Source organism: Siphateles boraxobius, unplaced genomic scaffold, assembly GCF_051911475.1.
Source record: "Siphateles boraxobius isolate OS27281-9 unplaced genomic scaffold, OSU_SipBor_1 26, whole genome shotgun sequence".
Lineage (NCBI taxonomy): Eukaryota > Metazoa > Chordata > Actinopteri > Cypriniformes > Leuciscidae > Siphateles > Siphateles boraxobius.
Window position 1 is genome coordinate 7,300,645 of NW_027508876.1, and position 24,290 is coordinate 7,324,934.

The following is a 24,290-nucleotide window of genomic DNA, read 5'->3' on the forward strand; positions in this document are numbered from 1 at the left end:
ACCTCGATTAAGCCTTGTCTCCAGTGCTGTGTTTGCTGTCTTTGACCCCTGCCTGTCTGACTAATCTGTTATTAAACTTTACGCTGCATATGGATGTCTCTGAGTCTGGTGATTCACAACAGAAAACTTCGCCACAACCAGATCCAGCAGCAATGTCAACCTTGTCTGCCGTCTATTCAGCCCAAGCTGACCAAATCGCTGCCCACCATCATCAGCTAAGTCATCTCACCTCACTGATGGATGAGCTGGTCAAAGCTGTTCGAGGTCTCCAAGCCTCGTCACCAGTGCCACCACCCACACAAGCCGTTGCCGCTGCTGTCAGCCCCGCACTGGCCCCGCCCACCGCGACTCCTCGTCTAGCGCTCCCAGAAAAGTTTGACGGGGATCCCGACAAATGTAAGGGCTTTATTCTCCAATGCTCACTGTACATCGAGCAACAACCAGCGCTGTATTCGAACGATGCAGGGAAGATTGCCTTCATGTGTTCGTTACTGACGGGGAGGGCGTTGGAATGGATGACGGCCGTATGGAGAGTCGATGGTTCAGCATTTCCGTCCTTTCCAGTGTTTCTTCTACGCCTCAGGGAGGTCTTCGAGCACTCCAGGGAGGGAAAGAGCGCGGGCGATCGCTTACTGGAGCTCATGCAGGGAAAATTAACCGCTGCCGAATATGCTCTCACGCATCGCACCCTGGCCGCACAAACTTCCTGGAATGACGACACGCTCAAGGTAATCTTCAGAAGAGGCCTGAACCATGATCTGCAGTCTGAATTAGCCTGTCGTGATGAGGGCAGGAACCTCGACCAGATCATAAATCTCACGATCCAGATTGACAATCTCATGCGATCTCGCAGAGCGAGTCACCGCGCCATCCCTGCTCATCGCACTGTTCAAGCCACTCGGGCCGCGACCCCCGTTCGCGCTGATGAACCCGAACCTATGCAGATCAACGCCTACCATCTGCCCACGGAGGAGAGAGACCGAAGAGTCCGGCTTCACCTGTGTCTATACTGTGGCGAGGCTGGTCACCTCCGCATCTCCTGTCCATCCAGACCTCGTTCCACCGCTTCTCGACCGGTGAGTCCAGACCTCGAAGCACTACACCCCACCTCGTCTGTGTTTGTGCCCATTGTGATCATGACGAACGGCAAGCGGGTTCCCACCAGAGCTCTGGTAGACTCTGGTGCCGCCGGGAACTTTATTTCTGCAGATTTTGCCCGACAACACAACGTTCCACTAGTCCGTTGCCCTTCTTCTCTTGCAGTCGAAGCCATCGACGGAAGGCCATTAGGCTCCGGTCACATTTCCCATCTCACCCAAGAGCTCCAGCTGCAGACAGGGGCGCTCCACTTCGAGGTTATTCAGTTCTATGTCTTCCACGGTCCACGCACCCCTGTGATCCTAGGCCTGCCATGGCTCCGTAAACACAATCCTCAGATCCATTGGAGAACCAACCAGATTGTCCGTTGGGGCGCACACTGTCACTCTAAGTGCCTCGCTCCTGTTGCTCCTTCTTCCATCCAAGTCATCTCTGTGCCCGTGGAGAGGGCTAACCTGAACGACCTCCCTTCCGAATACCACGATCTGGCAGAGGCCTTTAGTAAAGCAGGAGCCTCACAGCTCCCACCTCATCGTGACAGTGACTGTGCCATCGATCTGCTACCCGGATCCGTACCTCCCAAGGGTCGTATCTTTCCTCTCTCCCAACCAGAGTCCGAAGCTATGAGGAGATACATTGAGGAGGAGCTTGCAAAGGGCTTCATTCGATCTTCCACGTCTCCGGCATCCGCCGGTTTCTTCTTTGTCCAGAAGAAGGACGGAGGCCTCCGACCCTGCATTGACTACCGTGCCCTGAATGACATCACTGTAAAGTTTCGCTATCCGCTCCCGCTGGTACCAGCCGCCTTGGAATTACTCCGTACGGCCAAGTACTACACCAAGCTCGATCTACGTTGTGCGTACAATCTCATCCGCATCAGGGAGGGGGACGAGTGGAAGACGGCCTTCTCAACCAACACAGGGCACTACGAGTACTTGGTCATGCCGTTTGGCCTGGCGAACAGTCCGTCCGTCTTCCAGTCATTCATCAACAACGTCTTCAGAGACATGCTCCACCGTACAGTAATAGTGTATATTGATGACATCCTGATTTACTCTGACACCTTCACAAACCATGTGCAGCACGTTCGGGCCGTCCTTCAGAGACTCATTCACCACCATCTGTACGCCAAACTGGAGAAGTGTGAGTTCCACCAGACCTCCGTTTCGTTCTTGGGGTATGTCATCAGCCCGGACGGAGTTGCTATGGACGAGGGCAAGGTCAGGGCAGTCCGTGATTGGCCACGACCCGCAACCCTGAAAGAGCTGCAACGCTTTCTAGGGTTTGCCAACTTCTACCGGCGGTTCATAAGGAACTTCAGTGCCGTGGCAAATCCACTCACCTCTCTGGTGAAGAAAGGAACACATCGTCTTCCGTGGAATGAGCCTGCCACCCAGGCATTTAACCAGCTCAAACAACGCTTTACCACAGCACCCATCCTGCACCATCCTGACCCCGGTCTACCGTTCCTAGTCGAGGTGGACGCCTCAAACACCGCTCTAGGGGCCATCCTTTCACAACGCCAAGGTTCGCCACCCAAGTTGCACCCCTGTGCATACTACTCCCGTAAGTTGAATGCCGCCGAAAGAAATTATGATGTGGGTGATCGGGAACTCCTGGCCATGAAGGCAGCCTTCGAAGAGTGGCGGCATTGCCTCGAGGGTGCTGTCCATCCGTTCATCGTTCTCACCGACCATAAGAACCTGGAGTATCTACGTACCGCTAAGAGGCTAAATCCCAGGCAAGCTCGTTGGTCGCTCTTCTTCACCCGTTTCCACTTCACTGTCACTTATCGTCCAGGCTCCAAGAATACCAAGGCAGATGCCTTGTCACGCCTAGACGACCTAGAATTCACACCACAAGACCCCAAGACAGTACTGGCTCCCAACCTCATTGTCGCTCCCATCCAGTGGGACATTGAGACCGAGATTGAACAGATCAACTCCCGTGCTGATATCCCATCCGGCTGTCCGCCCAACCGAGTCTTTGTCCCCGAGTCCCTCCGGAACCAGGTCCTGGAACTCGTTCATGCTCTACCTAGCTCGGGGCATCCAGGAATCACGGCCACCGTCCAGCTACTCCAAAACCGTTATTGGTGGCCTTCCTTAGCCTCCGATACCACAACCCACGTCCAACGCTGCAGGATCTGTAATACCCAGAAGTCGTCACGTCAACTACCTGCCGGTCTGTTACAACCGCTTCCCATTCCACAGCGCCCATGGTCGCACATTGCCATCGACTTCATTACCGATCTCCCTGTTTCCGAAGGTCACACCACCATCCTCACCGTTATCGACCGGTTCTCCAAGGCCTGTCGCCTAATTCCCCTCGCAAAACTCCCCACAGCGCTGCAGACCGCCGAACACCTCTGCAATCAAGTGTTCCGATTCTACGGCCTGCCAGAAGACATAGTCTCCGATCGAGGACCCCAGTTCACATCTCAAGTTTGGTCAGCCTTCTTCACGACCCTTCAGGTCAACATCAGTCTAACGTCTGGGTATCATCCTCAATCCAACGGGCAGGCCGAACGCATGAACCAGGAGGTAATCCGATTCCTGCGCTCCTATTGCCATCAGCACCAACAGGATTGGAGTCGTTACCTGTTCTGGGCAGAGTACGCCCAAAATTCTATCCGGAAGCACTCCTCCGGCCTTACACCCTTTCAGTGTGTCCTGGGTTTTCAACCACCACTCTTCCCGTGGTCAGGAGAACCCTCAAATGTTCCAGCCGTGAACGATTGGCTACAGCGCAGCGAGGAGACCTGGAACCAAGCCCATACCCATCTCCAACGAGCGGTTCGCCGTCAGAGGGAACAGGCTAACCGTCGTCGTCGGCCGGGGCCGGAATACCACCCGGGCCAGTGGGTCTGGCTGTCGACCCGAGATCTCCGCCTGCGACTCCCCTGCAAAAAACTCAGTCCCAGGTATGTGGGTCCATTTAAGATCACACAGCAGATCACACCAGTCTCTTTCCGTCTCGACTTGCCTAATCACTATCGTCTCGCTCCTACCTTCCATGTCTCTCTACTCAAACCCGCTGATGGGCCCAACGAGAGGGAGGAGGGGAGATCCCGAGACCAGAGCCCCCAGCCCATCCAAGTGGAGGGCGATGAGGTCTATCAAGTTCAGGAGCTCGTGGATTCCAGACGTCGGGGCAGGTCCCTGCAGTACCTGGTTCATTGGGAAGGATATGGCCCTGAGGAACGTTCGTGGGTAGACGCCACAGACATCCTGGACCCCAGCCTGATTACAGACTTCCACCAGGCCCATCCCACCAAACCGGCTCCACGACCACGTGGAAGACCCCGACGTCGTCAGGCGCCTCACGCCAGGAGTCGCTCGCAGGGAGGGGGCTCTGTCACAATCCCGGACTCCGCAACCTCCCTCCCTGGCCAGCAGAGGGAGCCCTCACCCGAATATTGACTCTCATACTCGCACTACATTTCCCATAAGCCTCATCACTGACTCTGATCACCATGCCCAGCTGCAGCCCATCTACCGGGCTATTTAACTGCACCATGCACAGCTCTCAGTGCGAAGTTTTGTTTTGCTTTTGTGAACACTACCGAGCATTATTACCCTGTGACTGCCTGACTGTTTATCGACCCCTTTTGTCTTGGATTTCTCCTTGCCTGCTGCCTGCCCACGTTACCACTGCCTGGTTCACGGACTCTGCCTGTTTTCTGCCTGCCCTGATCTTCTGCCTGGTAATTCGACCTCGATTAAGCCTTGTCTCCAGTGCTGTGTTTGCTGTCTTTGACCCCTGCCTGTCTGACTAATCTGTTATTAAACTTTACGCTGCATATGGATCTCTCTGAGTCTGGTGATTCACAACAGTGGGAAACATATGTGAACATTAATCTGTCATTTATTGTTGAATGAAATCTAAAGCAATAAATACAAATGTCTTTTGTTACAGGACATAAAGAAACAATGAACAACACTTGACTGTTAACTGGTTTTAATTAAAGTGATTTTGGCAAATCATGTCTCATACCACCCTGCCATCTCTTTGGTCTACCGGGTCCACTGGGTTCCTCTTGGCCAAATATTACCTAATTAGTGGGGACCAGTAATGAGGGTGATTTAATGGTTCAAACACCCAAACATTTAGCACCCAAAAAATCTATTGTCACCTGCACATTGATGCTATGGATTGACTTCCTATTAACATAGTCTCCTTCATTGACTGAAGGAGCTTTAATGGGAATGTGGGTTCCATCAATGCACCCAATCACATTTGGGAACCCTGAAATTGAAAGTTATATAATTAGAAACATTTAAAATTATTGTGACTGTATAAAGTAGGGTTAGATTAAGTAGTGCTAGGTAACTAAAATGGTCAGGGCACGCCATGTTCTGTCACCTCTCTAAAACAAACTAACTCTGGAACATAACCTGCTCCGTAGCAGGTTAAGTTCAGAGAGTGAGTTGCTATGACTACTAACATACCCTGAAAGTTACCTCTGTTTTTGGAACCGAAAGTTGAGGTTATCCACTTACTTACTCTTAAACATACCCGGGTATGTCACATAACCTGCTTTCTGGAATAGACCCCTGGGATGTATTCCAGAAAGCTGGGTTAATTTACCATCAGATTAACCCTGAACTCTGGGTTGATTAACCCATAACCTGCTTACTCGGGGTATGTCGGTTCCAAAACACCTGTGTCGAGTTAGTTTAATCAACCTACTGCTAATAACCTCGAGTTAATGCGCGCGCACGGCGAACATATAAAGGCATTTTCAATGGAACGCCGAATTCAGGAGTCACCATGGAAACTAAGGGTGAAAAGTTGCGTGCCGCCTACTTCTCCAAAGCAGAGTTAGAAGTTTTAATGTTGGCTTATGAGGAGTTCAAGCCCATTATAATGAAAAAAAGCAATACAGCTGCATATGCGAGGGAAAGACAATTGGCTTGGCAAAAAAATAACTGACAGAGTAAATGCGTAAGTTTCTTTTTTTTTTATTACATTTTAAATATGCTTGCCTTTCTTTTGTTAATTTGCAAAGTTGAACAATTGTCTTTTTGAGCATGTGGCATGACTCGACAAGCATTTACTTTTCTCTACATCAGTTTCTTAAGAATACAGTGCAATGTATATTGACAAGAAATATTTAGGCCTCTTGTTTTATACGGTGTAATCCTTCTGGAGCCAAAAGAACTCTTTCCCAAGTCAAAATGAAACACAAAAACATTCTCCAAAAAGGTAATATTTTATTTTAACTGTTGTAAGATCAATGTCTTAAGTTACTTTTACAGTATTCTTCCTATATAGCTAATAGAAAGAAGGCTGAGGCCCGTCTAACTGGCGGGGGTCCACCTCCACCTCCTCTCACCCCATCTTGGAGGAGTTGGCTCTTACCCTTAATAAAGGTCGCCCTGTGGTCGATGGTATTCCAGAGGGCACTTCGTCAGACTTAGCTACCTCCCACAACAACTCAAGTGACTTGGTACAATGTAGGTATACCATATTAGTACTTATGATTATTTAGTCATACGTTTGGACAAAACGATCATTAACTCTTGTGATTAGGAAGAAGGCTAAATGCTTCCCAAATGCAGTCATTGTTTCACTTGTGCATTATGCATACATATTCCAGTTTACAGCATATGCTGAATACAGTAATCTGTTTTTTTTATTCTTGCATGTTCCTAATGCCTTTATTCAGTGTCTGTCATACTTTAGTAATTTATACATTGAGTATCTTTATTTTTTCTTGCAGTTGCTGACGGACGCATTGTATTATTGGATCCTCCTGAAACCACACAGTCTGTCACAATTGTTAGTGATGCATTTTAAGAACCAGTTGCTTTTAGATCTTTCACTTTGTCTGCCAGACAAAGTAACCTTGCATATTTCCACTCTAGGATGATGATGATGAAGAGACCACATCTGCTGTGACAGAATTAGAAAGTGCTGGGAGACCCACAGAGGTATGATGCATATACTGGACAATGCATAGCTATTTAGATGGAGTGAAAAATGGGTAATTTGTCCTGTGACAGAATCTAGCTGGGGATGTACATGCAGATGATGGTCCATCTACCTCTACACATAATCTTAGCAGTGTAAGAACTTGTCCCTGGTTGTCCTTATTTACATAATGTTACTATGTGGCAGATTTTCTTCTTTAACCATCTTATTTACTTTGCCTTCCTAGTTGTCTGCAAAGGAGCTGTATAAGGTCCATCTATTAAGGCAAATTAAAAAAAAAACTGACATGGACCTTATACAGCTTCAGATAGAGGAGAAAAGGCTGGCCATTAAAAAGGACAAACTTGAAATAGAACTACTGGAGCATCGGCTTGAGGTGAGAATCATTTGTGAACATGAATCTGTTATTTCTTTTTGTGTGTGTATAAAGCAATAAATACAAATCTGTCATGTCTCTTTTATTTCAGGATATAAAGAAATAGAACACATTAAATAAAGTGATTTTGACAAATCATGTCTCTAAGCCTTCTGCCATCTCTGTGGTCTGCCAGATTCATTGGGTGTTGTTCTAGGTCATCTTCATCAGGACAGGGGGGATGCCTCTCTCCTCTTATTGTGGCAATGTTGTGAAGTACCACACAAGCAACTGTGATGTCACATGCCCTATTTGGAGTGACCCTGAGCCCACGCAGACACTGAAACAATGCCTATGGTCATCTCCACCTTGGCCCGTGTTATGCTGTGAGACCGGTAGAAGCGTGTCTGTGGTCCGGGCTCAGGATCCGGGTAGGGTGTCGTCATATAGGGGATGCAAGGGTATCCTCTGTCCCCCAGCAAGTAACCATAGAACTGTCCTGTAATGTTAGAGGTGTTTTGTAAATGTAATAAAGACTACAAGCATTTGTCTAACAAAACGTACCCTGTTGAAATTTGTTGCACAGAGATGACTCTAAATATTCGGGCGTCATGTACAGACCCAGGCCATTTTGCCTCAACATTAGTGATGAGGTGGGTTGCATCACATATTACCTGTGGAGAACAATAAGTTTATTAGGCCTATTTGTAACACCAATATTAAGGAGCCAAAATATAGCTACCTGTACGTTGATGCTATGCACAGACTTCCTATTAACATAGTCTCCCTCATTGATAGATGGAGCTTTAATAGGAATGTGGGTGCCATCAATGCACCCAATCACGTTTGGGAACCCTGAAATTAAGATTAATTACAAATTTAAGAAGTCTGTGTAGCCTTTATGTGTGTGCAGTCAAAATAAACCTATTAAGAAATGTAATTTAATTGAAGTAGATGACAGAATTTCTGAGAGCAAACCTGCAACCCTGTAGAATTCTTCTTTAATAAAGCGCACAGGTTTATGGCCAGGGAACTGTACAAAAGTGTGTAGAAACCGTTTCAGTGCCATGCATACTGTATGAACGGCTCTACACACGGTTGCCTTTCCCACATGCTCTGCATCGCCCACATTGTAGAGAAAACTCCCCGTAGCGAAAAATCGCAGAGCAATACAAAGAATTTGTTCGGCTCTAAGCGCTGACCCGCGGTTTGTCACGTTTGAGATGTGTGGTTTTAGTAGGTTTGTTAAATAAATTAACGACTCCCTAGAAAAACGATAGCGCTCCTGCAAATATTCGTTAGGATAAGAAAATACATTGATACGTGGTCTTATCACCCTCTCACGGCGGAAAAACCCTCGTATAATCTGTGCCTCTACGTCCACAGGATCCTCATCAAAAGGGCACGCCATGCTCGGAAACCTCTCTGAAACAAACTAACCCTGCAACATAACCTGCCCCGGAGCAGGTTATCCTCAGAGAGTCAGTTGCTATGGTTACTTACATAACCCGAAAGTTACCTCCGTTTTTGGAACCGAAAGCAGAGGTTATCCGCTTACTTACTCCTAAACTTACCCGGGTAAGTCACATAACCTGCTTTCTGGAATACACCCCTGGACTCTTGTTTTGTTAGTTTTTTGTCGTTCTTGGAGCGTTTGGTAGCCGCTCCGTAGAGGGGGGGTTATGTCACAGTGTTAAGTTTGTGTTCCCTGGTGTCCACTAGAGGTCCTCCTTCTCCATGGTGTCATACACTTTGGAACTTCATTTCCCAGCATTCTGTCTGTCACTCATCAGTTCATTGCACTCAGCTGTTTCCCATCACCTTGTTTGTTCTGTGTGTATATATACCCTTGTCTGTTTTAGTGTTTGTCACAGATTCCTCGAGGTTCCCTGTATTCCCGCACTCACTGAAGGAGTTTGAATCGTAGGCGGTAGGATTTGATTTGAATTTGGCGGATTGCATAAACTGTTCATTGAATGTAGCAACATGGCTTCTACATCAGGAGGAAATAGTGGTAATGATGAGATGGAGTGGATGATTTCAAGATCATCACGAATGAAAAGAATGATGAGGAAGAGACAAGAAAGGGCAAAAAGTTGGTCGGAAGAGAGCGAGACAAGAGCAGAAGTTAGCAAAAGGACAAAAACAAACGAACGGGCGAGTTCACGAGAAAAGGATGACTTAAACATGGAAGAGGAATATAAATTAATGGTGGAATTTAAGGAGGAGGGTGGATTTATTCACCCGATAAAGCTGACTAAAGCAATAGAGGAAGAAATAGGGAAAATCAAAATGGCTAGAATCATGAACAACAGAAAAGTGCTAATTCATGCTGTCAGTGAATCACAACAACAGAAGATACTCAAAATGCAAACCTTGATGGGGGAAAGGATTAAAGCATATGTTCCAGGAGCTATAGCAAGGTTGAGGGGAGTAATATCAGGAGTTCCAATTTAAATGACAATGGAGGATGTGAAAAAAGAAATTCGAGGAGGGAAAATAACAGACGCTATCAGGATTAAAAGTAAAAGAGATGGGGAACTTAAAGATACAATGGCAGTGATTCTTCAATTCGAAAATACCATGCCAGAAAATATCCAGCTAGGATATATGAATTACAGAGTCAGAGACTACATCCCTAAACCCCTCAGATGTTTTACTTGCCAAAGAATGGGACACATTGCAAAGGAATGTAAAGGAAAAGCTAGATGTGCACGATGCGGAGGACCGCATGAATTTGGTAAATGTGATAAAGATGCTAAGGTTAAGTGTTGTAATTGCGGAGGAGAACACAGCGCAGCATATGGTGGATGTGTTGTACAAAGGGAAGCCAGAGAAGCGCAAAGAATCAAAATAACAGAAAGAGTTTCATATGCTGAAGCTTTAAAAAGAGTGAGGAAAGATAGCACAGGAGGAATGAGGTTGGGAGAAGCAGGTCAAAGAAACTCGGCTGGGAATACAAAGCAAAGGCAGATTTATCAAAGACAAACCTTGGTACCAACAACAAATAGTCAAAACACATGTTTGCATAAATGTAAAGTGGATGAAAATACAATGGTGGTGAAAAAAGAAAACTTTGTAGCATTCATGTGTCATATTGTTAATATCACAGTACAAATGAAGAAGAAAAGTGACAAAATCAAAGCAGTTGTAACAGCAGCTGGAAGGTTTTTAGATATGAAAGAAATTCAAGCAGAACAGATCCATTCCATTCTGAGTACCACTGAAACAATAGAGAATGTTCAGGATTAGGATCATAGCTGTTATCATGGTTTTACACATACTTCAATGGAATGCCAGAAGTTTAATTGCCAATGGACAAGAATTTAAAAAGTTTGTTTATGAATTAGAAATAATTCCAGATATAATATGCGTTCAAGAAACATGGTTAAAACCTAATTTAGAATGTAAGATTCCTGGATATAGCGTAGAAAGACAGGATAGAAGTAATGGTAGTGGAGGAGGATGTGCTATTTTTTATTAAAGATGGAATAGCTTATGAGAAAAATCTCATGAATAAAGAATTAGAATGTGTTATTATAGAAATATTTAATGTAAGAAAATATGGAAATATTAAAATTATTAATTATTATAATCCATGTAAAAATCTTGAAAGTGATATATTTAGGGAGATGGCGGGGAAAATACATAGAAGAGAAATATGGTGTGGTGATTTTAATGCCCACAATAGTCTTTGGGGTAGCAGGAAGACAGATCATAATGGTAGCATAGTGGAAGAAATAATGGATGAAAGGTCATTAGTTTGTCTTAATAATGGAAAAGGTACAAGAGTAAATATACATAAAAATACAGTTTCATGTCTTGATATCACATTAATATCTGATTGTCTGGTTAGTTCATGTAAATGGGATGTCAACTGGGAGTCTACAATAGGAAGTGATCATTTTCCAGTAAGTACAATAATTGATGACAATATAAACAGGCAAGAAGATTTTATATTAACAAGATGGTGCTTTAATAAAGCTAATTGGCAAAAATTTAAAATTAAATGTGAGGAAACCAGTCATATGGTTACCTTAAAAGGCAACATTGAAGAGTGTGCAAGGGAGATAACAGAACATATTTTAAATGCAGCAAGTTATAGCATACCAAGGAAAAAAATCATAAAAGGTAAGAAAAAGGTAGTGCCTTGTTGGAATGATGAATGTAGCAAAGTGGTTATAAGGCATTTAAAATATTACAGAAAAATTTAACAACCGAAAATCTTATTGAATATAAAAGGAAAAGAGCAATGGTTCGTAAAACTATTAAGGAAGCAAAAAAGAAAACATGGAGAGAGTATTGTTCCTCAATAGGTTCAGAAATAAAATTAAAGAATGTTTGGTCAATGTTTAGGAAAATGACGGGGAAAAGGGATGATGTTAAAATACCAGCTTTAGCTAGAGAACAGGAGATAGTAGTTTTAAATAAAGAAAAGGCAGATTTATTAGGCGAGACATTTGCTGCAGTTCATAATGGTGATCATCTAACAGAGATTCATAGAAGGCAGAAGCTACAAAAACTTGGAAAGCATAAAAATATATTGGGAAAATGTAAAAAATGTACATCAACATTAGACATGAATATAACTGTGAAAGAAATTAAAACAGTATTGAAAGGGACAGGATATTCAGCTCCAGGGGAGGACCAATTATGCTATGCTATGTTTCGGCAGATACCGGAAGTTACATTGGAATTAATATTAAAATTATTCAATAAAATATGGAAAGAAGGTACAATACCAAATAGTTGGAAAAGGGCAACAATTTTACCATTTAATAAACCAGGGAAAGATCCAATCAGTCCAAATAATTACAGACCAATAGCTTTAACTTCTCATTTAAGTAAATGGATGGAGAAAATAGTGGTCAGTAGATTAGGGTTTGTTCTTGAACATAAGAAATTAATTAATGGATACCAGTGTGGATTTAGAATAGGGAGATCAACAATGGATGCATTAATTAGAGTCAGTAATGATATAGAGAAAGCGTTAAAAATGAAGGAGATAATGGTTGTAGTATTTTTTGATATAGAAAAAGCATATGATTCATTATGGAGAGAAGGGTTACTTATAAAAATAAAGCAGATGGGAATAGGTGGGAAGATGTATAATTGGATAGCAAATTTTTTGATGGATAGAAAAATAAGGGTGAAGATGGGGAACGATTATTCAAAAGAATTCAATGTGGAAAATGGAATACCTCAAGGTAGTGAAATAAGCCCAATTTTATTTAATATCATGATTAATGACATCTTTTCAGATACTGACAAATGTATTAAATCTGCATTATTTGCAGATGATGGGGCCATATGGATGAGAGGAAAGAATATAAAACATGTAGTAGGAAATATTAAGAAAGCAATTAATAAAGTAGAAAAATGGTCTTATGAATGGGGTTTTAAATTATCAGCAAACAAGTCTTGTTTTATGGTATTCACAAATAAGAGAAATATTGATATAGGAACAATGACATTATATGGACAGACGTTGGAAAGGGTTACAGAATTTAAATACCTAGGACTATGGTTAGATAGCTCTTATACATGGAAAACACATATAGATAACTTGGAAACTAAATGTAAGAAAGTTATAAATCTCTTAAAGGCTGTGGCTGGAAATAACTGGGGTGCAGATAGACAGTCATTATTAAACATATACAGGGCTCTTATGAGATCAATAATAGATTATGGCAGTTTTATTTATGGAGCAGCAGCTAAAACAACACTACAAAGGATAGATAGATTACAGAGTAGAGCTTTACGTATATGTACAGGAGCAGTGAAAACAACACCTATCAATGCTCTTTTAGTAGAGACTGGAGAAACTCCACTGGAAATGAGAAGAATGAAATTATAGGTTTAGTATATTGGATGAAAATTAAAAGTAGTATGGATGAAAATGTAACTTCAACAATTCTAAAAACTTGTTGGGAATATTCAAAGTTCCATGGTAATGGATTTGGATGGGTTATAAGCAAATTGATTAAAGAGTTTGGATTAGAGGATAAGGAAATAGCACAATGTAATCCAATTAGTGTTGTTCCTCCATGGTTATTTCTTGAGATAAATGTAGACATGAGACTTCTTAAAATGAAAAATGAATGGAATTTAAACGAAATAGGGATACAGACTGATATATATTTAAGAAACTCTTATTATAATTACCTTAAAATATATACAGATGGGTCTAAGAATTTAAAAGGGTGTGTGGGAATGGGAATATATATTCCTGAGTTCAAAATACACATTTCTAAAAGAATGTCAGATCAACTATCAGTTTTCACAGCAGAGATGGTGGCAGTTATATTGAGTTTACAATGGGTTGAGGAGGTTAGACCAGATAGGGTGGTGATATGCACGGATTCCAAAGCAGCTTTAGAAAGTATTCAGGGAGAAGGAAATAATAGGAAAGATTTAGTATTAGAAATTCAGCACAGTTTATTTAGATTATACAGGGTTGGCATTGATATTTGGTTTTGTTGGGTACCAGCACATGAAGGGGTAAAAGGAATTGAAAAGGCAGACAAATTAGCAAAAAGGGCTTTAGAGGAGGCAATAGCAATTACAATTCCTTTAGGGAAAGGGGAAGGAAAATCATTTATTAAGAGGAAAGAAATTGAAAATTGGAAAAAAAGGTGCAATGAAGATAAAAAAGGAAGAAGATTATATAAAGTACAAAAGTCAGTAGTAAAGAGAAATATTAATGAGAGAAACCGAAGGGAAGAAATAATAATGATCAGATTAAGAGTAGGTCATACTTATTTAAATGACAATTTATATTTAATAGGGAGGAAAAATAATGATAAATGTGAAGGATGTAGAGAGATAGAAAATATAGAACATGTATTGATGAACTGTAAAACATATGAACCTGAAAGGGAGAAATTGAGAAGAGTAGTTGAAAGGACAGGCCAAGAATGGAGTCTTAAAGGATTATTGGGAAATAAAGGAAATATAAAAGATATTTATAGATTAAGGAAAGCATTATTTATTTATCTTCAGAATACAAAATTAAAAAATAGAATTTAATAGATGTAAAACAATGTTGCTACACACTCATGAACAGTAGGTGGCGGTATGCACCTTAAGTTGCTTGCAATCCGCCATGATAGAAAAGAAGAAGAAGAAGAAGTGTTTGTCACAGAGTTGTTGTTCTATGTCCTCACACTTCTGTGCCCTGCCTTTTCCTGAGTCTTGTTGGTGTTTTATGTTTTGGATGGCCTTTTTTGATTTTGAACCTTGCTTGGACTGGATTGTAGTGATGGGCAGATCGAGGCTTCGTGAAGCAATGAAACAGTCGAAGCAAATGTGCCATTTTGTTTCGAGGCTTCGAATCAATCCGAAACCCGTCTCCACGGTGACACCTAGTGGTCACTTGCAGGTGTTGATCTGAAACAACCTTTACAAAGAGCTAATAAAAAAATGTGTTGGTTTTTTTTTTTTATTATTGTATTTTTGTAATATATGAAGCTTGTAACCTGTAGTCTCTTCACATTGCATAATGTGATTTTGGTCATGAAAAATGAATATTAATAAAAATAAATCAAGCCACAATGTCTCCCTTTCTTATAGATTTTTATTCAAAAATATTAATTTCTCTGCTGTTGAAGGACTCAGCCTACTTCTTTTTTTACAGATAATTTCTCCAGCCTTTGAAAAAATTCTCTCACAAGGGACACTTGTTGCTGGCATACAAAGATATTTTTTAGCTAGGACATACAAATGAGGAAAGATTACTGCTCTCTCTTTCCAGTAAGTTAGAGGATCATGAGTTCTGGGCAAAAACGCATCGCTGAGGTATTTTTTCACTTCCACTGTGGCATCAGCTGTAGGATTGTGTATCATCTGGGTCTCACGGATACGATTGTCAAAATGTTCCCATAAACTGTCTTGTGTTTCAACTGGTGTTGATGATGATGGGCCTGATGTTGACATTTGTGGTTCTGAATTAAAAGAAAACGGCAATTAGTAACAAATCATAAACTGACAACACATATGAAGTATAAATTTCATGAATCACATTACATAAGATAACATAGACTGAAACTCACCAGGAGTTGTGTTTGAACGCATCAGTGAAGCACACTCCAGTGTGATGTGCTTTTCAGCATCCAGGGCTTTGGCAGGATTTCCAAAAGCCACATTTTTAAACCTTGGGTCCAGCAGTGTAGCCAGTGCCAAGGCTCTAAAAGTCTCGTACCCTCCACATCTGGAGTGCAGACCTTCTTGTAGATGTGAGCCTATGAGCCAACACAAGAGAAAACCATATTAATTAAAATAATGACAACAATATGAGAGTTATGGCCAATTACACGTATGGTCATAGTGTCCTACCTAATTGTACAGTTGATTCCTGCGTTGCATTTCCTTTTTTCTGTGCAAGCTTGTGCTGCAACATCCTGTACAATGGTATGAGCTTTGAAGCAGACACTCTCTGTTCCTCTGACATCTCTGTTGTTGCTAGTTTGAATGGTTGAAGAAGTGTCAATGACTGTTGAATAATGTCATACTCAAGACTTGTCAGGGGAGCAGTATCACTGTTTAAATTGGCAAGTGCAGCACCCACTGGCTCACGTTGCTCATACAAGCGTTGTAGCATGTCGAATGTGCTGTTCCATCTCGTTTCAACCTCCTGTATCATTTTCAGACTTGGTCTGCCCATCTAGCTCTGCATCTCCACAAGCTTGTCCTTTGCTTTGCAGCTGGATCTGAACAACCCCACTATCTTTCTGGCTTTCTGGCGAATTTCATTGATGACTGGGGTTTGATCCAGGGCCTTTTTCACTATCAAATTCAAATTATGAGCAAAACATGGGACATGGCGAAGGTTGAGTAGCTGGGCACTTAGGATCATGTTGGATGCATTGTCAGTCACCATGCAGTGAACTTTGGAGGTTATTCCCCACTCAGCCATTAGCAAGGCTTTAGCCTCCATGAGATGCTGGGCTGTGTGGGTTTGGTAAAACCTCCTTACACCCAGTAAAACAGTTGCCATTGTTGCCTCTGGTGTTATGTAATGGCATGTTACACCAAGATATCCATCCATATTAATGGAAGACCACATGTCAGCCGTAAGGCTAACAAATTCCGCCTTTTGTAGGTCCTCCATTGTCTTCTCCTTGGTTGTGTTGTACCTTTCGCTGACCATTGTTTTAAGCACCTTCCGGGATGGGAGGACATAGCTTGGATCAAGCTTGTTCACAAAGGCCCTGAAACCCTCATCCTCCACGATGGTGAAGGGCTGCAGATCCTTCACCACCATGTTCAGAAGAGCCTCATCCAATTCCCTCTGTCTGCCTTTTAAAAGAGAAGATAAAACATACTTTCAGACAAATATATTGGAAAAATAGTAGCCTACCGTGAAAGTAGTCTACTGGTTCATTTGGAAACCTTCCTAAACAAAGTTATGTTATGAATATTTATGCTCAGTGTGCAGAGAAAGATAAAGTGCATTATAGAAATACAACAATTACAAAAAAACAAAATGATGTCTTGGCTGTAGATTGGGTACTCATATGTAGACATATGAAATGTATATTCACAAAGTATAATATTATATTGACAACATTTGTTTTTAAAGTGATTGGCAGTTGTGATTGGGATGTTAGGCATGTCTTAGTCCATGGCCTTTCTAAACAATGGCCCAACACTTAGTTATTATATTTCACTTATAATTAGCCTATATTTCAAACAATGCATACCTTGCTTAGATGGCCCAGCAGTGTCAGTAGCAGGCCTTGGTACAGGGGGAACACTACCATCCTCTGCACCCTGCAGAATGGCAGGATGAATGCTCCTCAAATGCCGCATCATGGATGATGTATTGTTGCAGTAGGCTAGCTGCCGATCACAATACACACATCTCACTTTATTTGGGGTTTCCAAATGGAAATGCTCCCACACCACAGATGTACGGCATCTCTTCTGTGGAGCCTCCATTTCTATGTATCTATCTATCTATCTATCTATCTATCTATCTATCTATCTATCTATCTATCTATCTATCTATCTATCTATCTATCTATCTATCTATCTATCTATCTATTTTATATGTAGCCTATCTATCTAATAATCTATATGTATCTGTAATATATGTATCTATCTATTAATCTATATATATATATATATATATATATATATATATATATATATATTTCTATCAATGCATCTATTAATGTGTCACTATATGTACTCTGTGTGTCTCTAAGTCAATGTGTAAATGTAAATTAAATCCTAAATATAACTAAACAAATCGCACTATAAATGTCACTATATCACCAAAAATCCTCTATCTCAAAACCAAACTCCTCTCACAAAAACCCACGATATGAAAATGCGTTGACAAAACTTTTATACTGTGTGATTGTGTGATTTGTTCCCGAACCGACCAATCAATGAAACCCTGATTCAGAGGAGCACTCCACCTGATGAAACACTTAGACGCTTCATTTAGCCGTTGTCACGTGACGTGGGTGTTTTGAATCACGCTTCGGATCAGTGTTTCGAATCATCTTTGCTTCGGGATCTCGCAAAGCTTCGGAACGTCTGTTTCGCGCCAGCCATCCTTACTGGATTGTGAGTATGGATTACCCTATTAAACATACTGCTAATGGATCTGTCTTTCCCTGTGTGTGTTTGTGACAAGTGAACTGGCAGTGAAATCTGTCTTCATTATGTAACATATATTCACAAAGGCATCAGAGATCACAATATGCATAGATACACATATACAATATAATATTTTAAAAAAAGAATGACCAAACCATCAGTTATCAAATTAAAAAAAAAATTTTTTGAGTAAAGACCTTTGAATCTGTTTTATTCATTTTCATTCAACGGGTAAAAAATACAGACGGCCCGGCAGCAACAGTTCAAAAGCAGAGGCGAGAAGACGCTCTTATCATTCTTAAAGTCCCTGTAAAATCAAAATGAAGTATGTGTTCTGAGTTTGTCATATCACAGAAAAATGTATTAGCCACCCAGCCAAATTTGAATGATAAAAAAAGCTATCAAAATCTTGAAAAAATTCGCAGTACTACTGCTCTCATATGCTGGGGGCGTGTCCGCTGGCTGCGCTGTAACCACGCCCACGCACGGGACAGCTGCCGTTGCCAAACTCAAGATAGTCAGCGTTTGAAATATTGCTCAATTTTGATGCAACCAAACATATGTCATTCTTTCTTGAAGATCAAATTCAAAACTTTTAAGTTGACTTGCTGCATCTGGTCCTTTTGAATCTGGTCCTTTTGAAACAAAAAGCATATACAAACATTTATTTTAAGGTCTTTTTTCATAATATAACTTCAAAAATGCAAAAAAATGAAACATGCCAAGATGGGACCTGCAACTCTGTATGATGTCTACCTATCTAACAGAGGACCTGTGTGTGAACAGTGAAGTGAACTGGCAGTGCAGTCTGTCTTCATTTTGTAACTTTTCTATATATTTAAAAATATATATATGATTTCCATTACACAAGAGTAGATGTTAAAACTTCATGCTGATTTGTACTCGGCTTTTGCCAAGATAAGCACCAACTAAGACATAGCTTTACAGTAATCTATGCTTCTCCGTCCATTTACGCTTCTTTCCATATGGTGATGTAAATCTCCTTCTGTCTAGTGTTAACACGCGTCAGCACACACAACGGCTTCAACCACAGTGCAGTCCCCCCATGACAACCGTCTGGATTGAGCTGAGTAGGGGACATCTCTAGGGTCTTCAAGTGGGCACCTTTCCTTCCTCAGTGTTTCGTCGACTAGCCCACGACACCTCAAGAGGGCTCGACAGTGACTCTGGCGTCCCAGAGTCACCCCCCTCCGTCCCCCACTCAACTCAGCCCAGCTTACTGACCTCTACATCCCTCCTGCTGCTGAGACCTAACCACAATCTCTCCGCAACCCAACCATACGCGCCAACCCGTTTGACTAAGGCTGTCGAGCCCCACTGGTGCGTTAATATGCAGTTTCAGTGGCAACGGTTCCGTATGGCATAGCACCTACCGCAAAACACAATATCTGCCCAAGCACCCGTCATTCACGCAATATACACAGGAACGTAATGACTGTAAATGCTATACAACCTATACAAATGAACCAACAGACTCTTCAAGTTTTCAAGAATTCTACGAAACCGTAGCATGGCGGTCTGTACACAGCCAGCTAGAATCTTTCTGTCTCAACCACAGCCAGTTGCGGCTCCTTTCTGTTGCTTCAGATAAGTTCTTTACTGTGCGACGCAACTCTTGGCCACTGAATCCGACGTCTCTGAGGAACCGGGTTATAGAGTGTGCCACAAAACCTCGACATATATATATATATATATATGTTCACACAGTCATCAGAAATCACAATATGCATAGATAAACATATACAATTAAAAAAAATGACCAACCCCATCTGTTATCAAAAAAAATTATTGCTCAAAGAAAGATCAATTAAATAAATACAGACGGCCCGACGGCAACAGTTCAAAAGCAGAGGCGAGAAGACGCCTCTTATCATTCTTAATATTATTTTTCTTATTTAACACTCTCTCTTCATAGATACTTTCTATGCTTTGTTATGGAGTCCCTAACAATTTACTTGCCATTGTTATGTGCCATTGCACACACACACATACATATCTATATTACTAACAGAGCACTGTCGCTCAAACACTGGCAAAGAGGGGACCTTTGAACGATTTCTATCCAACCAAGTGGGGACTTATAGCCTGCAATGGAACTGTGTGTGTGTGTGTGTGTGTGTGTGTGTGTGTGTGTGTGTGTGTGTGTGTGTGTGTGTGTGTGTGTGTGTGAACAGTGAAGTGAACTGGCAGTGAAGTCTGTCTTCATTATGTAACTTTATATATATATATATATATATATATATATATATATATATATATATATATATATATCAGGCTTGTGCAAATTTCAGAATTGGCCTCCATTCAATTCATGAATTGGAATTTGAATTGAATTGACTCCGCCCCACAGGAAGTTGAATTTTAATTTTAATGACAAGAAGTGAATTTTAATTTTAATGACAAGAAGTGAATTTTAAATTCATGGCAATTCAAAGAAATTCTACACAGTCGCACATAGGGTGACCACCATCAAACAAACCAAATGTGGGACATGTTACCAACACTAAATCATAACCTGAAACTGTTATATAATGTCCATTTAACTTAATAAAAACATTTGTAACATAACATGTCTTTATTTTACTTGCCATTTTAATTAAACATCACTGAGCAAGGCAGCAGCCATCATGCAGATCACTATTTCTGCAACAGTTCTGACTAAGTCCAACTAAAATCCAACAAAATAATGAACAAATAAAATATAAAACAACATGAAATTAGTTTATTGACAGCCTTAAGAATTATATATTCTATATTCTATATATATAATATATTCTTAATAATATATTAAGAATATATTACACCAAACACTTTCATATTTTTAGAAAGGATGTGAATTAAAACAACTACAGCAGGCAATAAGTTGATAAATTCTTTTAAATTAAAATTTTAATTTACCCAATTATCAATTTGTTTTCTGACAGGGAACACATGGAACGAATCCCCGCTCAACATTTTGATTGACAACCTACTAGTGACCGTGTTTACTCCTTTCTTTTCAACCATTGGATATGATTTTAAAAATGGCTGTTGTATTTGTACTTCTGACAAAGCGCTGTTAAATATAGGTGAAAAACTACGGCGCAAAAAGAATAAATAAAATGCTTTCTTAAAAAGGCAAAAGAACGATGCACATTTTCTTAATATGATAATTAAAAACAAACAGACTGATAAAAATGCGGGATATTTTCTCAATATGCGACGTGGGGGACAAGGGGTGAAAATGCTGTGCGGTACAACACAAAGCGTGACGGGTGGTCACCCTAGTCACACAACAGAAAGAGTATGTTGAATCTCACATACATTCAGCGTTAGGAAGGTTACTTTGGAAATGTAATTGCTTACTGTTATAAGTTACCCTTTATGAATGTGGTTTGGATTATTTTATTTGGATTACTATATCAATGTGAATCAATTTCCTTTTAATTTGATTAGTAACTAATTAAATTACACATTTAACCTCAGTAATAGGCTACAACTAAATACAATTACATTCATTTTGTCATTCAATAACATAATTTCATTACAGTTAACTCACTCCTCAACCCTGCATACATTTTGTTCTAATATATATATATATATATATATATATATATATATATATATATAGCCTAACCCTATATAACAAATGTCGACCTAAAATTGTTTTTTTTTCCTTCTAAAGATTTACTAAAGTAATTTTGGGAGTCATGTTTTATCATGTTCTGAGTCATGTTCTATCATGTTCCACAAAATTACAATTACAATAAATCAAACTTAATTATTTGTTCTGTGACTAGAGCTTTTAACATTCATTGCTGGGGGAAAATATTTCCTGTTAATGTAATCTGTACAAGTAGTTCAAACTAATATAATTTATAGAATATGTAATGCAATCATATGTGACATATACTGTAAAGCTTCATTGTTAAACACTTCACTTAAAATATCTATATGAATTTCTTAGAATTTGTTTTGAATTGCAATTCTGCTTCCTTTAATTCAAATTTGAATTGTACTTGTAGATCCTGTTTTTGACAATCAATTCAAATTCAATTCAAATTCAAGAATTGAATTTGAATTTAGGAGTCATTCTCAATTCAATTCTGAATTGTGCACAAGCCATATATATATATATATATATATATATATATATATATATATATATATATATATATGTTCACACAGGCATCAGAGATCACAATATGCATAGATAAACATATACAATATAATATTAAAAAGAGAATGACCAAACCATCAGTTATCAAAAATTTAAAAAATAATTTTTTTTAGGAAAGACTTTTGAATCTTTTTTTACATATAACGGGTAAAAAATACAGACAGCCCGGCGGCAACAGTTCAAAAGCAGAGGCAAGAAGACGCCTCTTATCATTCTTAATATTATTTGTCTTAATTAATGCTCTCTCTTCAAAGATACTTTCTATGCTTTGTTATGCAGTCCCTTTAGGGATTATGACAAAAAATAGCTCTTTAAGGTAACGATTTCTATGATTTAATGCAGAATAATTATTTTATTAATCAAAATGAACTCGGTCCCCAGTTGGATGGTAAAGAACGATACCAGTGTGGCTGCTTTGTACATTTCTTGCCATCACAAACACACTGTAAAGATTTTGGAGGTCAATCTCAAAATGTTATGTTGACTTGCTGCACTGAACATTTTTAGTTGGTTCAGTTGAAATATATGAAGTAGGGATGTTCATTTAACATGTTTTTCTGACTGACAGCTGATGGTTGTAGTTGTATTTAACAATATTTTACACTCAGTTTTGACTGATATGTGTAGTGTGTTACTTTAGTTTGAAAATTAATTAAATTATCTTTTTAACTGTTAACTGGTTTCAATCTTATTTATGGGCAAGAAAGTTTTTGGTCAGGATAGGTAATTTCTCCTCTTCTGTCGCTCACCTCCACAAGGATCGATCTTGGCGCCCTCCCTTTACTCATTGTAAATGTTACGACAAAACTAAAAACCCTGATACGTCAAATAGACTCTAAAAATAAAAGATATTCAAGACTGTGGTATAAATTATTGAATGATTTGACCATAACTCATTACTATCCTTGAAATTCTAACATAGGTCACTTCATGCGTGTGTGGATTGAGCTCATCCCCCCACAGTCATTTACATCTCAATGCAGGACGGCTTGAAAAGTATTTTAAGTGAACCAGCCTGAGAGCTCACAAAAATACAGTTACCAATGTCCAAGAATCTGTGGAACTTCTCAAATAAACTAGAATAAACTAGAGAAAATGCTGGGATTTACTAATGCAAATTTATTTTGTAACGTTTTCTTTTGTTAAAATGTATTTTAAAAAATGAATAAAAACAAGAATTACACTATCTACTGTTAACTGCAGTTTGTTACATTATCCATGTATACAATACTGTACAAAATTATTCCTAATTTCCCCTAGCAACATTGCTGGGATCAGTCCCGGAATAGACCCTGTTTGAAATAAAGGAAGAATGAATGCCATGTCACATGTATTAACGGTATCTTTACAGGATGTGTGTGAACACACACTGACCCCAGAAAATCCCTGGTAGTGTGGATGAACAAAAATCAAATGATCCCGGGAAAAATTATAAGTGTATTTTCCAGAATCTTTGTGTGAAAGGGGCTTATGTGACCGGGTGAATCAGCCTGAATTTCCAGCAACTTTGCTTTCAAGTAAACCTTTTAAACTTCCCGCGAACGATGCGCTTTCCGGAAGAACTGAAAGAACGCTTCAAACTCACGGACCCAGCGAGGATCATCACACACACACGCATTCTTGCTCAGCACCAAAGATCCAGGATGCAAGTATTATTTCTATCAAGATTTAGTTTAACAAACCACTTACTGGTGTATAATTTATAAGGCGTTTTCCTTATGGGCCTACAGTATATGTCCCCACAAGGACAAGGATTTTGGATACTGCCATCTTTGTAGAGACATTTTGTCCCCATAATGTATAATTTACCAGGACACACACACAACAAAGTGGTTATAATCTAAGAAAAATCATGTAAAAAGAATTCATTACATTTGGTATATGTATCAGAAACTGCAAACAAAGTAGAAACTACATCAGAATCTGTATATAAAAATCTATAGATGTACCAAATGATTGATTAACCATTAAGATCAGTTGGATTAAATAATAGACAAATGTATTAAACTGAATGAAAAGAGATGCAAATGAAAAGTTTGAGAGTAATAGCATTATGAAAGGCAGCTACTGTGAATGAAACATTTATATAGATGAAACCGTTATTTTGTGTAG

General features: G+C 40.1%; 1 protein-coding gene and 1 long non-coding RNA gene across 2 annotated transcripts in view; one reads left to right on the forward strand and one right to left on the reverse strand.

Moving 5' to 3' along the window:
- Nucleotides 1-24,290, forward strand: part of LOC143751649 (uncharacterized) — a 59,368-nt gene that overhangs the window by 18,001 nt on the left and 17,077 nt on the right. The gene's annotated exons all lie outside the window — the stretch shown is intronic.
- On the reverse strand, nt 14,652-15,916 carry LOC143751458 (uncharacterized). The gene is made up of 3 exons (XR_013207229.1): nt 15,725-15,916; nt 15,442-15,630; nt 14,652-15,333 (listed from the first exon to the last, which is right to left on the reverse strand). It is a non-coding gene; the product is annotated as an uncharacterized LOC143751458 (long non-coding RNA).